This window comes from Spermophilus citellus, assembly GCF_964194105.1.
Source record: "Spermophilus citellus genome assembly, chromosome: 12".
Lineage (NCBI taxonomy): Eukaryota > Metazoa > Chordata > Mammalia > Rodentia > Sciuridae > Spermophilus > Spermophilus citellus.
In genome coordinates, this window is record NC_138198.1 from 72,555,521 (window position 1) to 72,570,363 (window position 14,843).

The window sequence follows — 14,843 nt, forward strand, 5'->3', positions numbered from 1 at the left end:
TATACTATGAAAAATTTAATAATAAGTAGGAATTTTGGGGTTGTTGCAAGGATTACATAAATAACGGAAATAAAACTGATCAGCCTATCAGTCAGTGACAATAAGACTAAGTTATTTTAGGCCAACCATATGGCTGAGAACAATTAACTCTTGTTGGTTCCCATGATATTTTGTCTTCCTCCAGAATCCCAGAATCCCAGGCTAGTAGCTTTTTTTTTTTTTTCTGACTTTTTTTGATCCTAGAACAAACTCTGAATCCTTTGAAAGTTTTGCTTTGTTCTTTAAATCTATCAATTATTTTACTGGAAACATGTAAAGGGTCAAAACACTCCTCCTAAACATATGCATTTATTGAAAATATAAGGGTGTCCAGGATACTGATGTAGAATCATTCACCTGCATTCTGGAGTGAATGCCAAGTGTGCATTGTGTAGGCACTGGAGGAGAAAGAGGGGAGGAAGCCAGGAATTCTTTTACAGAAAAATGGATTTTACGTACCGTCTTCTGTGGCATATGAGTGAATTAGGCCTCCTGTGACAAAATGCTTAAAAACTAGAAATTGATTGCCTGCTTTGAAGCCTAGAAACCCACGATCAAGATTAATTAATCCTGAAGGCTGTAAGGGAGGATCCTCTATCTTGGTTTCTGTTAGTTTCCTGGCCATCTTTGCTGCCCCTTGACTTGTAGGTGCCTCTCTGCCTTCATGTTCGTTTGACATTCTTTTTGTGTGGGGCCTCTGTGTCAGTCTCCCCTTTGTATGAGAACATAAGCCACATTGGATTAAGGGTCCACCCAACTCCAGAGTGACTTCCTCTGAACTGCTTATATCTGCAATAATCATCTTTCTAAATAGGACATGGATCTTGTGGGGACACATTTGACCCATAACAATTGGCATTTCTGTGTGCTATTTTTATGTAAGGATTGCTTGAAAGATTAAAAGTCCATCTGAAGATGGTCTTTTTGTATGTAACACCTTGAAGCTTCCAGGAAAGACTGAAGTTCCTGCTGTTTTCTTCTCTTCTTCTATAGGACGGGGATTATCTGATGTTATTTGGGTACATGGTTCCCCACCATCAAGACTGCACTTCAGAGCCCCTCTTGCAGTGGGTGTAGCAATGTGATACTTAGGCTCCAGAACCAGAACTGTCCAGTTGAGCCCCTGTGGTGATGGAATTGTCTAGTACAGTAGCAAATCTGCATATGAGTTTGCTGAGCACCTGGAATATGGTTACTGTCTTTAAGGAATAAATGTTTAATTTTAGGTAAATTTAATTAGTTTCAATTTAAATTTAAATATTGAATGTAGCTTATAACCCTGTATTGAACAGTGAATCTGTAACTGGGGTACACGTGGACGTGCTATGCAGAACACTCACCACTGGCCAGTTGAGGATGGAATGTACCCTTCTTTCCCTTCTGCCTCCGTCCTTCTGCATGGGATGGGAGTGTGCTGACCAGAGCCCCAGCCTGACAGGATGAGGGCTGTACAATTATGGACTGGAGGTATGGGCTTGGGGTCTCTGGGGACATTGTGAAGTAGAGCTGCCATATCATTCCTACCTATGCCCACATACTGTAGCTGGGAGAATAAGATTCGGATAAGGTATCTTGTTTAACCAAGGTAGATTTGAGTTCTCTGCCCATTTTGGCTAATATAATCCAAAGTAATTCCAGAAACAAAACTAGGTGTAAATCCCAGCATCATTCATGAGAGTGCTGGATTAATATTTAACAGCACCCAAAATCCTCATTGCCACCCTTTAATGAATGACTTGAAAAACAGGAGGTAGAGTCATTGACATAGGAACCCACACCTCTCATTGCTGTCCCTGGAGAGGGGCTCTTGAGAAACCTCCCTGAGAGGCTAACCACCAACTTCTTCTGGAAAAAGTTAAGACCAGTTTGCTGGTGTTTAGGATGATTTTAGAATTCCTCTGTTGATCTTCTTGATTACAACTTAAAAAGTCTAAATTTACTTAGGATGAGACAGTCACATCTGAGAAACATTTTCACTTACAAGTGACATGGTTTTAGGCCTCCTAGCTGCTTTAACAGTGGCCTTTGGAGTTCCTAGCCTAGAAAAGCACCCCTGCTCCCCATGCAATGGCCTTATGAAGAACTGGTGGGCTGTGCAGCCACAGGATGGGATGTGGGCTAGCTGTAGCTGCTGGAGAGGGAGTTGGGAGGGACAGTCGTTCTTGCCCTTACCCCCATTACAGCACCATTTTAGCTGGCAGAATTACCACCCACTGTTTTTGTTGGCAGCGCTACTGCAAGCTGTGTGTGTTAAAAACCACCATTTTTTTGTCAAGCAGTTTTGATAGGGATTTGGTCTTTAAATAGAAATACCTCATTAATTGCCTTTCTCTCTACGATCCAAAACATTCTTGGTCTCCTTGTATAATTTGGAATATTAAAAGATATGAGCTAGTAATATTTTTATTTTAAGTGGGATTATGATGTGTGTGCACACACACGTGTGTGTGTGTGTGTGTGTGTGTGTGTGTGTGTGTGTGTTTTAATTTCTTGGGCCCATGAAGGAAGTACGTGTCTTGACTGCAGTAGGATTTGGAGCCCTATTTAAGTGTAATTATGATCTGAACTCATATGCTGTTCATAGTTTGAGCTTTTTTGAGGAGGTGATGGACAGGTTGTGTTTATAGGGGTCATGTGCAGAAAGGTGGGGCTTGCTGGCAGATTTCCTTACTTTAACAATAATTTTCCTGAAACTAGTGCTTTGTGGCTTATAAAGCATAGATATGCCTAAAACAAAACAATCTTTGCTGAAATTCCTAAACAATTCTGCTTTTAAGTGAAATTGTGTGCCTCCCAAGGCCAAACCTGTCTCTGCTTTGTCAAGCATTTAAAAAATTCATAGCGAGTCTGATAAAAACCTGTGTTTGCAGATGACTTAAGAAATCTGCTGTCTGCCACTATAATGGCAGTTGATGTTGGTAACTTACTTTTTGACTTCTTACCCAAAGTCCTTTTTCACTTTAGGCCTTAAGACCTGGTATCCTACTTGATAAGGATTTCTGTATAAATCCCCAAAGCATAATGTTTTTCTAGGTTTTGCTGGGGAAATTAGAATTACAGGATAACTTTAACTTTTAACTAAAGCTTATTTTTCTTTGTTATCACTCTGATAATAGTAGAAGGAAATATGGTGGGGATAAGTTTAAGTTCTGATAAGATAAATTTAAATACAAGTCTGTTGTTCATCTTTAAGTGTTTGTTGTTTTTATGTTTTAAGAAAATATTCAAATGATTTCTAAACCTCTTAGTAAAACAAGCTATTTTGTAACATCTTTTAAATCACCAAATCTCCCTCCAAAGTGCTTTGTGGAATTAACCTTTTTTCCTAATTGTGAAACCACCTGTGTGCTCAGTGGCTGTCCCTGGCCTCTTTATTGTGACAGATGCTATTTAGCTTCAAATAGGATAATATTCCTTGTATCACCAGTCTCTGCTCAGGGGTTCAGAATAGCTCTTTATTGGTCATTACAGCATGGAAGACTTTCTGTTTTATATTTTAGATCTTCTAACTCCTGACTTTCTTATCTTCCTTTTGCTGTGTCCCCAATTTATCCTCCTCTCCTGTTGGTCAACTTCAGCACAAATGTGTACAAAATATCTGCCATCTCATGACTGCAGTTGATTTCATCTAATTTCTTTACTTTTGAGTGAGCACATGCCTACCTAGAATTGCTGCCTTCTCACCTTTGACTGGAACAAAATTGAACTGTGCCTTCAAACATTCATAGTCCAGTATCCAAGACCTGAAAAGATAAGATGAAGCAAGTTCCCTTGTGGCAGGAATGATGATTGCATGTTCTTAGTGCTATGGCACAGCCTGGCAGTAAGCAAGGCTGATATGCCCCAAATGGGTACCTTGAAACTGTCCCTCCAGAAGGATAGACTCTTGACTTCACACCCACTGACCCCAGGGAGATGTGCAGATTTGGGTTCTGTGTACATGTGCTATGGCATGAGGAAGGCTGGGGAGCCCTGGCTTAGAGGAAGACTAAGAAGTCTTTGCTTAATTAACAACCAAAGCCAATATCACTTTGTTCCCAGCTTACCTTTCCAACATGATCTACTGACTCTGCAAATGTGGGGCTGTACAACTTGGCTCATAGCTTTCCTTCCGCACCTTCAAGATAAATCTGACATTTCTAATCATATGCCTGATTTGTCTCCTGTCATTTTCACCTGTGTTATCTCCTTATGTCTCTCACCATTGTCAGTTGTCTAAGTTGTTAGCATATCATTGGGCTTTTCTTTATCCCACCACCCCTGTATTTACCTTGGTTGGGTTTTCATTCCAATGGATCTTCAGTTCTGATTTCTCAATATTGTTGTCAGTGCCACAGTTTGCCTTTATTGACCATGCATGCCACTCTAGGAAAGCAATTTCATGTCCTAGGTTCTTGATTCCCTCATCTGAAAATGAAGGGAGTTGGAATCACATTTGTTTACATGAAATTTTGTAATTGAACTTGTATCTGGAAATCTAATTACTTCATGTACATGTCATGTGACTTTAGGGAGAAATTATATTATCTCTAAAACCCAGGTGCTTCATTTGGGAAGTGAATACAGCTTGTTCCTATGGAGTTACTGTGAGAATTAAGTGGATTAATTGAGACTTGTCTTTGTAGTGTGACCCACACAGTGACGGACACCTAGTAGCCATCTGGGGAGACCTCCATGCTTCACATCCTAGAGCTTGGTTCTTCCTCTGTGAGCACTTTTCGACAGCTTCCTCTGCAGGTAATAGTAATCTCTTTCTTGATTTTTGGTGCTTCCTTGACATGGAATATATAATGACAAATGTATTGAGTGCTGCCATTGTGAGGTGCAACTGCTATGGGGACAGGGAGGGACCTTATTTGGTTGGGGTGGGTTGGGATGGTCACAGAAGCCTTTGCTTAGGAAGTGATGCATGAGCTGAGACATGAGAGTCTCAGGAGCTTGCTCTGTGATAAGAGGTTTTAAGGTTATTCCAGGAGGATGGATTAGAGAGAAAAGTTTGAGGCTCCAGAGTAACAAGGATGACATAGTCTAAGGAAGTGAAGGGACAGTATGGCTCCCTCCAGAGAGGGTGAGCCAAAGCAAGTGACAGTTTTCTGTCCCTTCTTCTGTCCCTTCTTGAATTTGGTACCTTTCATTGTCCTTTGGCCAGAACACAAGCTCTCTGTTGTATGTTTCTCCCCTTCCCCGAGATTGTACACTTCTCAAACACAGAGCCATATGTGTGCTTAGTTTTCTGACCTTTTGAGAGTAGGCCAGTCTTGTCCACCAGGTGTTAGATTCTTGCAGTTAACCCTTCACCTCTTTGGGAGAAGATGTATCCTTGGTTAGCACACAGCCTGGCACACATACATTATTTATTATAATTATATATTTTATTATATTTGTTGATCAAATGACTTTTCTGTCTGGTATTTTCTAAATTTAATAGCACTTAGAATTTTTTTCCCTCCCTCCTGTTCCTCCCACCAATTTTTACACACATTTATAACTAATTTAATATATTTTGGTTTCAACACTTATTGAAAATTTCATAAAGATTACCCAAATTTCCTGTCTGAGTCAATAAACCAAAGTGAGTTTTATTGAAACTTTTTAAAAATTTCAGGATCATATAAATCTTGCATTATGATTTCAAACATCTCTTCTGTTGTCCCTTCTGAAATTTTTTCTTTTTGTAAAATATATTCCTGTGATTTCTAGAAGTAGGAAATGCAGTAGTGCCTGGCTTTCGGTTTTATGAATGTTTGATATGAACTTGTGAATCATGAAAATAATACTCACAAAACTACCTACTCAGCTTAGATGTCCTTTGGCTTCTTAGATATAGTCACTTGGTAAAGAATATGTTTTCCATGCTTTTGATAACTTGGATGGATACCCTTGGTTTAAAATCTATTGTGTCTATTTTTTATTAATCTTCATTAATTCTTAATTTTATAACCCTTCTTTGAAGGAAAAAGTAATGTAGGAGTTTGATGCTTTGTTGGAAGGGGCAGATTCCAGAAACATGGTGATGAGTAAAATACTGTGGAGCAGTCTTATAGATCTTTGGCTTAGTAGAATACCAGACCTAGCTAGTTTGGAAGGGGTTATAGATGTTTGTTTATCCATATGCATTTAATTGAAAATGTTTGGAAAAATTTAATAATTGTAGAGTGATAGTGTAACACACCCATTGAGGGTTAGCCAGTGATCTCTAACTTTATCCAATACGTGTAAAAGAAAAGTTGAGGTGGATAAGAGTTGTCTTTTCTATGTGAGTCTATATTATTTTGAAGGTATACAGGCAGATATTTTCCTTTATATGCTTTGCTTTTATACATTTTAAGAAGAAATATAGGTGTGAAATAAGCTTTGAAAACAGACACATCCTGATTTGATTAGTGCTTTCTGTCATTAACTAAAATAATCCTGAGAAACTTCTGTTACCTCTCAAAGTTTTCATGTGTTCATCAATTAGATGAATGCAGTACTTCCTGCATAAAAGGGTTGTTGAGCAAGAGTGTTGAGAGAGGTTTGGTACAGTCTACATAAGGACATGATCAGTAAGCTTCAAACTTTGTTCTCATTCTGTCTCCATAACATACACAAGGTTGAAATCCACAGGATTAATTCTTATGTATCTGCAGACTAACTGCAGTACTCTCCTAACCATTTAAAAATTTAACCATTAAATTTAAAACCAAGTTTTAAATGGTTAAATTTGCTTCTCTTTAAAATGCCCTTTTAAAAACAATCTCAGCATATAATTTTGCTTTGGCTGTAGGTGCTAAAGTTTGTGGTGGAATAATACCATTCTCTGTGTCTTCATTTATAATTCTGTTTTCTTGTTGGCTGCATATATACTCTTTCATTTTGGGACCCATTGCACAGTTGGATTTTTGGCTTCACTTACCTTTCCCGCCTCCTATTTTGGCCCATCTCCTTCCATTTTATTTTGGCATCACTGACAGATATGCTATGGGTCTGCCCTGTGCAGCTTTCCTGTTGCAGTATTTCTTTACTGTTTTTGATTTTCAAAATGATAAGTTTATATTTTAGGTATGTGAAAATGCTTTAGAAATTCTGGTAAAATATAGATTAGTTGACATTTTAGTTCTTAGCCTCTGTTGTGCAGTTCTGTTTGGTTTTCTGTTTCTTCTTTACCCTGTTGAATATACCTCAAAGTTTTTGTCCTCAATAAATAATTATTAAGAATTTTAATATGCTCATCTCTGTGCTGAATCTTGTACCAGGCAGTTTAAAGAGACCCTGTACAGTACTCAATATTTCCTGTGCTTATTACAGGCCATGTTTCAAAGAATATAAGTTTTCTTCTTCTAGGTACTTAAATGTAAAACACATGTGGACACAGAGTCCAAGCACATGGTTGAATAGTGTGTGAGTGTGTGAAACAGGCATGAGCAAGGTACACCAGAGACTAGTCTAGACTAGGCTCCCCAGATGTGACCTTCTGTCCTGTCTGCATTGTCACTGAAGATTGAGATGTCAGCCTTCTTTCCACATTGCCTAGAATAATTGCCAGGTTGTTGGGCTACTTGCAAAGCAGGTAGGTTTGATTCAGTTGGCAGTCACACTCCCTGTGATGACCTCTTTGCAGCTGTGTGGCTTTGTTCTTTCAGTCTGTTCTCTTCAGCAATAAGAAAAACAAACAAACAAAAATGACAACAACAACAAAACAAACTAACAGGAATGGTTTGGGGGATCCCAGGCCATGCACTTCCCTTTGTGGAGGCCAAAGGGAAATAAACCTCTCCTTGGCAGTTGGGATGTGTATCTATGACTTCTTACAGCCACTGTGAAGCTTAATGCAGGTAGTATGGGGTGACCACACTGCACAAGTGACTGAAGGAATCCAGTGATCCTGAACAGACTACTTCAGTGGCATAGTCCTGTCTGTGTTCCCTTCTCCAGGCCTCTACCAGAGCATGTTTCTGCAGTCTGCCACTTACTAATTTCTTGTTTTATGAAGTGCTCTTCTATATAAATATACCAGGGCATACTTTGTGATATTTGGAACCAACAGTCTGAGGATAATAATCAGACAAATCAGCCTGGGGATGCAGTTAAGTGGTAGAGCACTTATCTAGTATGCAGGAGGCCCTGGGTTCCATCCCCAGAACTGGGGGTTGTGGGGGGGGGGAGGAGTGAAAACCAGACAGTCAAAATACTAGTAGTTGTGGGTGGATACAGCTCCTCAGGAAGAGGGAGGATTATTAGTGAAAACACAGACAAATCAGAAATTTCCCTACAAAATGCCTAGCCAGAAAGATCCAATATAGGCATTATTAGAGGGGATTATGAGAGATTAGGGTTGAATGGAGAAGTTACAGTGAATTTATTTTAATGGTAAATAAAACACAAAAATTGTACATGTAAATGGGGTACCCTGTGATATTTTGATACATGTATAGATTGTGTAAGTAGGTTAAATGTATCTACATTCTCAAACATTTAGTATTTCTTTATGGTGAAAACATTTAGAATCCTTTCTTGGGATTGTATCAAACTAAATGCACAGTAAAGAAAATCATCTCAGTGAAGAGACAACCCACAGAATGAGAGTAAATATTTGCAAACTATTTATTTGAAAAGGGGTTGACATCTAGAATATAGCCAAGTGTGGTGGTGCACGCCTGTAATTCCAGTGACTCCGGAGGCTGAGGGAGAAATACTGCAAATTCAAAGCTGCTTTAGCAACTCAGTGAGACCCTGTCTCAAAATAAAAAATAAAAAGGGCTCCGTATCTTAGAAATGATCTAAACACTCATTTCTTAAAAGAAGACATAGAAATGGCCAACAGGTATATGAGAAAAAAAAGCTAAGTATCATAGTGATTAAATGCCCCTGGGTTAATCCTTGGTGCAAAAAAAAAAAAAAAAAAAAAAAAGGAAAAATCCAGAATATATAAAGAATTCCAAAAACTCAATGGCAAGAAAATCCCTTAAAAGTCCTATTAAAATGGGAGATGAGATATAGCTGGGATGGGGCTCAGTGGCAGAATACTAGCCTTGCATGCTCAACACCCTGGGTTTGTTCCTTAGTGTGTGTGCATGCATGTGAGTTCACACACACACACACACACACACACACACACACACCAAGAAAAACTAGATTGTAGATCTAAACATTCATTTCTCAAAAAAAAAGACATAGAAATGGCCAAGAGGTATATGAGGAAAAAAAAGCTAAGTATCATTGATCAGTGCAAATCAAATCCATATTGAGATAGCATCTAACTCTAGTAAGAATGACCATTATCAAAAAGATAAAAGGTAACAAGTGCTGGCAGGTGATAGAGAAAAGGGAACCCTTGTACACTTTTGGTGGGACTGTAAATTAGTATAGCCATATGGAAAAAAGTATGAAGGCTCTTTAAAAATTAAAAATAGAACTGCCCTATGATCCAGCAGCGCCACCAGTAGATATATAACCAGTGGAAATGAAATCAGTAAATAAAAGAGGCATCTGGAATCCCATTTCATCTCAGTAATAACCAAGAAATGGAAATAACATATGTTCATCAACTCATAAATAGATACAGATATGGCACATATATTCCATTGAATACTATTCAGCCACGAGAATATGTGAAGTTCTATCATTTGCAGTAACATGGATGAAACAGGAGATCATTATGTGAAGTGAAATAAGCCAGTCTAGACAAATACCACCACCATTGGAATCTAAGAGTTGATCTCATAGAAGTTGAGAACATCCTTAGCAAAGGTTGGAGAAAGCAGAGGGGAGGGAGATTGATTAATGGGTACAAGTTACAATTAGATAAGACCAAGAAGTTCTGGAGTGCTATTGTGAGTAGTTCTGGATAGGACCAAGAAGTTCTGAAGTGCAGTGTGAGTATCGATAGCAGGTATGTGCTGTGTATCTCAAAAAAGTAGAAGAAAGGACTTGGAATATTTTTGCCTTAATGCAGTGATAAATTTTCCAGGTTTCTCATTTTGAAGGTCCTTGGAGGAGTTGAATATTTTGATTTGTTGACTCAGCATGGCTTTGTCTACATGAGAAGAGGAATGAGGAAGTGGTGGCCCAGCCTCTTGGGGTGTGGACAGGGAAGGCCTTCCTGCTCCAGTAGAGGACAAGGACATGCATATGACCCACATGGAGGAGTAGGCGCAGGCTTCATAGCTCATTGAATGTGGGTTCAAAGTAAAAACAGAATTTGAAGACAGGTACAAGAATTTAAATTCTTAACTGTGCCATTTGGCTTTTGAACTGATTGAAAACACAATCTGCCTCATCTCCATGTAGCATTTCATACATATCATTGGCCCAAAGTGTGACCAAGTCTTCACAGAGTGGTAGGTTACTACAATATTTGTGTCTTCTTCAGACTTTTGATTTGTGCTGGTTCCTCCGTGTGTACAATTTCCTCGCTGTGCAGGAGGCTGGGGTAGAGGTTTGAATAATATGGAATTGTAAGCTGAGGAGCTCCTGTGGTCATACCCTTTTCTTTTTTTTTTTTCTGTTCTAATTTTCAAAGATAAGCTCTGTAATCTTATTTGAAAAACCTATACTTATAATATAAATAAGAAATTTGGAATACATACTGAGGGAAAAAATGTAAATGATTTTTTTTATTATTATTAACTAAGAGTATATCTTCTTTTCCTGAAATCAAACAGTATCTGCTTTTTTGGATATATTTTCTTCTCTTTAAAGCCAGAAACCACAAAAGAAATTTAGGCAAGATCCTTGAACTGCCAATTTATACAGGATATATCTGAGTGTGCATTAATCATAAAAATTCAACATCTTTAGAAATTAGAGAAACATAAAATCAACTCCCATCATAGACAAATATAAGTAGTATTAATGTAAATATATAAACTCAATCAGAGCTTAAATTATCTATTTGTGAATACTATTTGGGTCATACACTTTTAAATAAAAAACTTCTTCTCTCCCTAATCTTTCCCTTGCCCAGGGATAATTTGAACAACTTTGTTCTACTTTGAATTCTTTGTAAGATTTGTCTTCATTTCCTCTGTTCTATGAGACTCCTATATTTCCTTGTACTGTTGGGCCAAACACCATTTTCTCCATCATACTGTGTGGGACTAAAGCTGCTGTTCCAGCTTTGATATTAATTTCCTTTCTAGCACAGCAGTTCTGAGCTGGGGTGCATTACCATTTCTTTTCAATTTTGAAGAGATTTTGATCTCTGAGCACCCTTGCCATGTGTCTGTGCTTTCTTTCTTTTCTTTTTTTTTGTCCTGCTTGGAATGAAACCCTGGGCCTTGCTCATGCTAGGCAGGTGCTCCATCCCTGAGCTACTTCCTGCCCCTGAGAGCTTTTTTGATGGTTCATGGTGATTGCGTTCAATGTTAAGTTAGGTTTCTCTAGTTATGCTTCTGATTCGAATTGAAAAAGCAAACAAGCAGTTAGTCTGAGGCATCTGTAAACTTGCCTGGTGTAATCCATTGTCTCTCCAAGTGCTGTTGCTTAGCATGCTCAGTTTGTCCAGGATTGATTCATTCAGTAGCATTATTGATAGTTGTTCCTAGTTTGAGTTTTCTGCGGTATCTATTTGAGGAAATTAATCTCAATTTTCCATGCCTCTCTTTCTTTATCTTCTTTCCGTTTTTATAAATATTCACTTAAATAAGTTTATAAAGGCTCTTTAATGGTGTTGAGATGTCAGTGCTCTTTGGCTATAAAATTCAAAGATGACAGGCTGGGGTTGTAGCTCAGTGGTAGAGCGCTTTCCTTGCATGCGTGAAGCACTGGGTTTGATCCTCAGCACCACATAAAAATAAATAAAGATACCGTGTCCATCTACAACTAAAAAAAATTAAAAATTCAAAGATGACATCTAATGTGCCTATTTTAATAAAAATGCAATTGCCTTATGTAGTAGATACATAAGGAGCATTTGTGAAATTGTCATCCTAGTGAGGTTTTATACAAATTATACCAAGAGGAAAACATGCTTCTTTGGGGTTAATATGCCAAGAGTCATGTTCCACTTCTGCCTTGTCTACCTCTGGGACTACAGGCCAGATACTTCATTCCAAGTCCTGTTCTTGTCTGTAAGAGAAAATAATGATTCTGCCCTCCTTTGATACCAGGCTGTTATGATGGCCATGTTGAATTATGTACATAGCAGTGTGAAAATTCTATTTCTGCCAGGATGGACCCCAGCCTAGTACAGCACACTCCCAGCTACCTGTAGTCTCATCTACAGCCACTCTTTGATATTATTTGTGCTGAGATAAACATTTATTTCATGCCAGCATAGTGGCTTCTCACAACACTCTGCTTTCTAGAATGTTATATCTGTGCCTCAAAAGTCGACCTAGCTTGCCAGACACACCTTAAATACCTAATCGCCTGTGCATTCTCCCTACTCTCTCCTCATTTGAAATAGCCTCAGCATGTTCTTGTCAGTGTTGAATTCTATTTTGTCATGTATCTGTCCTGTATTCCTAACTAAAGTTGAGGGTCAGGATCCTGGGCTTCAGTATCTCTTCCCACATTAACAATGCCCTGGTATGCATCACGAGAGACTGGATATTGAATCTCTTGCTTTGATAAGTCAGGTAAATGCCCAGGCCTTATTTTCCATATTTGTTTAACACTTTGGGCAGTACCTAAGGTCCCTTTGAGCTTTAGCATTTGGGATGTTCCCGTGTAGATAGCCTTCATCTCAGTACAGACAGGTAAGGTTTGACACCTATGCACCCAGTAGCAGGTGCTGCTTCTATTGTGAGCCTTGTTGGGAAGCCAAATGCTGTAAACAATGGTGAGAAGGACAGTCTCCTCTATATGAGAGTTGTGGGAATTCAGTGAAGAGCTAATGACCTGGGAAGAGAGAGAGAGCTAGTACCTTCTATGGCAGTGGTCTCAGTTTTCTGGGAAGTGCCTCCAGGTAAATGAACAGGAGAGTCCAAGATCCTGATGTGTATGGAGTGGGGTTGCATGTGCAGGGTGTGGGTATGAGGAGAGTTGGTGGGCTGTACAGTATACCAGTGGAGATGCCCACCAGTCATGCAGAGATGGCAGAGTTCGGGCTCCTCAGAGAGTGGAGAGGGTACTGGGCACTAATCTGGGTACCAGATGATGGCTGGAGAGGATAGGAAAACAGCCATAGCAGAGGATCATCCTCCCCTCATCCAGCTGCAGCATCACTGGGGAAGTATCCTAAATTCAAAACTTCAGCCCCACTCCCAGTAATTTTGGTTCTCTAAATCTATACTGGGGCTCAATATCTGTGTAGTAATAAATGGTCCCAGCAATTCTGATGCAGGTGGCCAGTGAACTTCCCTTTGAGTAAATGCCACATTGTCCCTGAGAGTGTTGTAACCCGAGGAATTGTAAGGTTTGCATAGATACACATCTGTGCTGGGGAGACAGATCATGGCCAGCTCTTTTTAGTTTCTCCAGGAGGTCCATTAGCTCCCCAAAGTTTCAGAATGACTGAGCTCAGAGAAAAGCATGCAACACAGAATGAGAGCAAGACCATGGCAGGACTACTGAGGTCACTAATCTTTAAGGAAATATGTGGCGAGAATAGGAAAGGTATTTTCAGGGACTCTCCTGTAAACACATGAGGGAGGCAAGGGCTTACCACTCAATTTGTAAGTCAGGATTATGTTTGGGTTAATATTTCAGTGTTTAGAGTTTACAGTGTTTAGTGGATTTACTAATTTAACAGTTTATTTATAATAATTTCCCCCCCAAGAAACAACTCAAGTCCACATTTCTCTTTCTGACCTAATTAAATTTTCTGGTTTCCCTCTAGTTTTTTTTTTTTTTTTTTAATTCTGAAGTTAGCAATATCTAGAAGCAAAGTAGAATGAAGGTATTTATTGAGAATTATTAGTAATGGAGCCACATTTTTCTCTCCTGTGGTTAAGGTCATCTCTGCAATTCTGTGATAAACATCTCTGTGAAATCTATAGAGCATGCGGGAAGAAGCTGTGATGGATGCAACTTAGTTTTTACTCCTAACCCATGAATTTTACATCAGTTAAGGGTACCGCTGAAAAGTGGTACATGTTCCCTCATTTCTCCTGAACCCAGGGTAAAATGAGTGTGCTGTTGATAGTGGAAGATTCACTCCTATAAATGGGACGCAGCGCCTCTAGCAGAGGGACTCTGTGGTGGCACATGTGTCTCCCAGCAGTAGCTGTGATGGAGCTCTCTGCTGGTCACACCAGCTGGGAATTGTGGCTTTGAAAGACCACATTTCATTATTGGTTTGAACATTTCAGAGCTTGAGCTGGTATATGAAGCTTCCTCTAGACAAATTTATGGCCCCATGAAAGGTCACTGTTCTATAAGACTGATCAATCTTATATGGATCTACAAAGATTTATTCTCTATACACAAGGGGCCTGCCCTAGGTTAGATACTGTTAAAGGTGAGAATCCAATGTGGCCAAGGCCAAACGCAAGCTTAAGGAGCATTCCATAAGAAAGAAAGATCCAGGCCATGTATAATCAACTATAAAATTACACTGCAGCTGGCTGAGAAGTAGCTCAGGGTGAAGTGCTTACTTAGCATGCATAAGGCTCTGGGTTCAATCCCTAGCAGTGCAGCAACAGCAACAAAAACTAAACTCAGACTGTTAAACTAATGGTGTAGTGGCCCTGTGAGTCACTTATCCCAGGGACTACAGCTTCTCATAGGTCAGCCATATGAAAACAAAGGAAGTTTCATGATAAATGGAACTCACCACACACCAGGCTATATGTTAATTATATCCCAGTGAATCATTTCTGGAAGCATATAGGACTCGACCCCAGTAGGTCTCTTTCCAACAAGCTTATTATGAAGACACT

At 39.2% G+C, this 14,843-nt stretch overlaps 1 long non-coding RNA gene across 10 annotated transcripts in view; it reads left to right on the forward strand.

Annotated features, from left to right (window-relative positions):
- LOC308631583 overlaps positions 1-14,843 on the forward strand; it is a 186,775-nt gene that overhangs the window by 67,991 nt on the left and 103,941 nt on the right. For all 10 annotated transcript variants that reach the window (XR_014018263.1, XR_014018264.1, XR_014018265.1 and 7 more), the window contains exon 2: positions 4,665-4,776. This is a non-coding gene — a long non-coding RNA (uncharacterized lncRNA). The remainder of the gene's footprint in view (positions 1-4,664; positions 4,777-14,843) is intronic.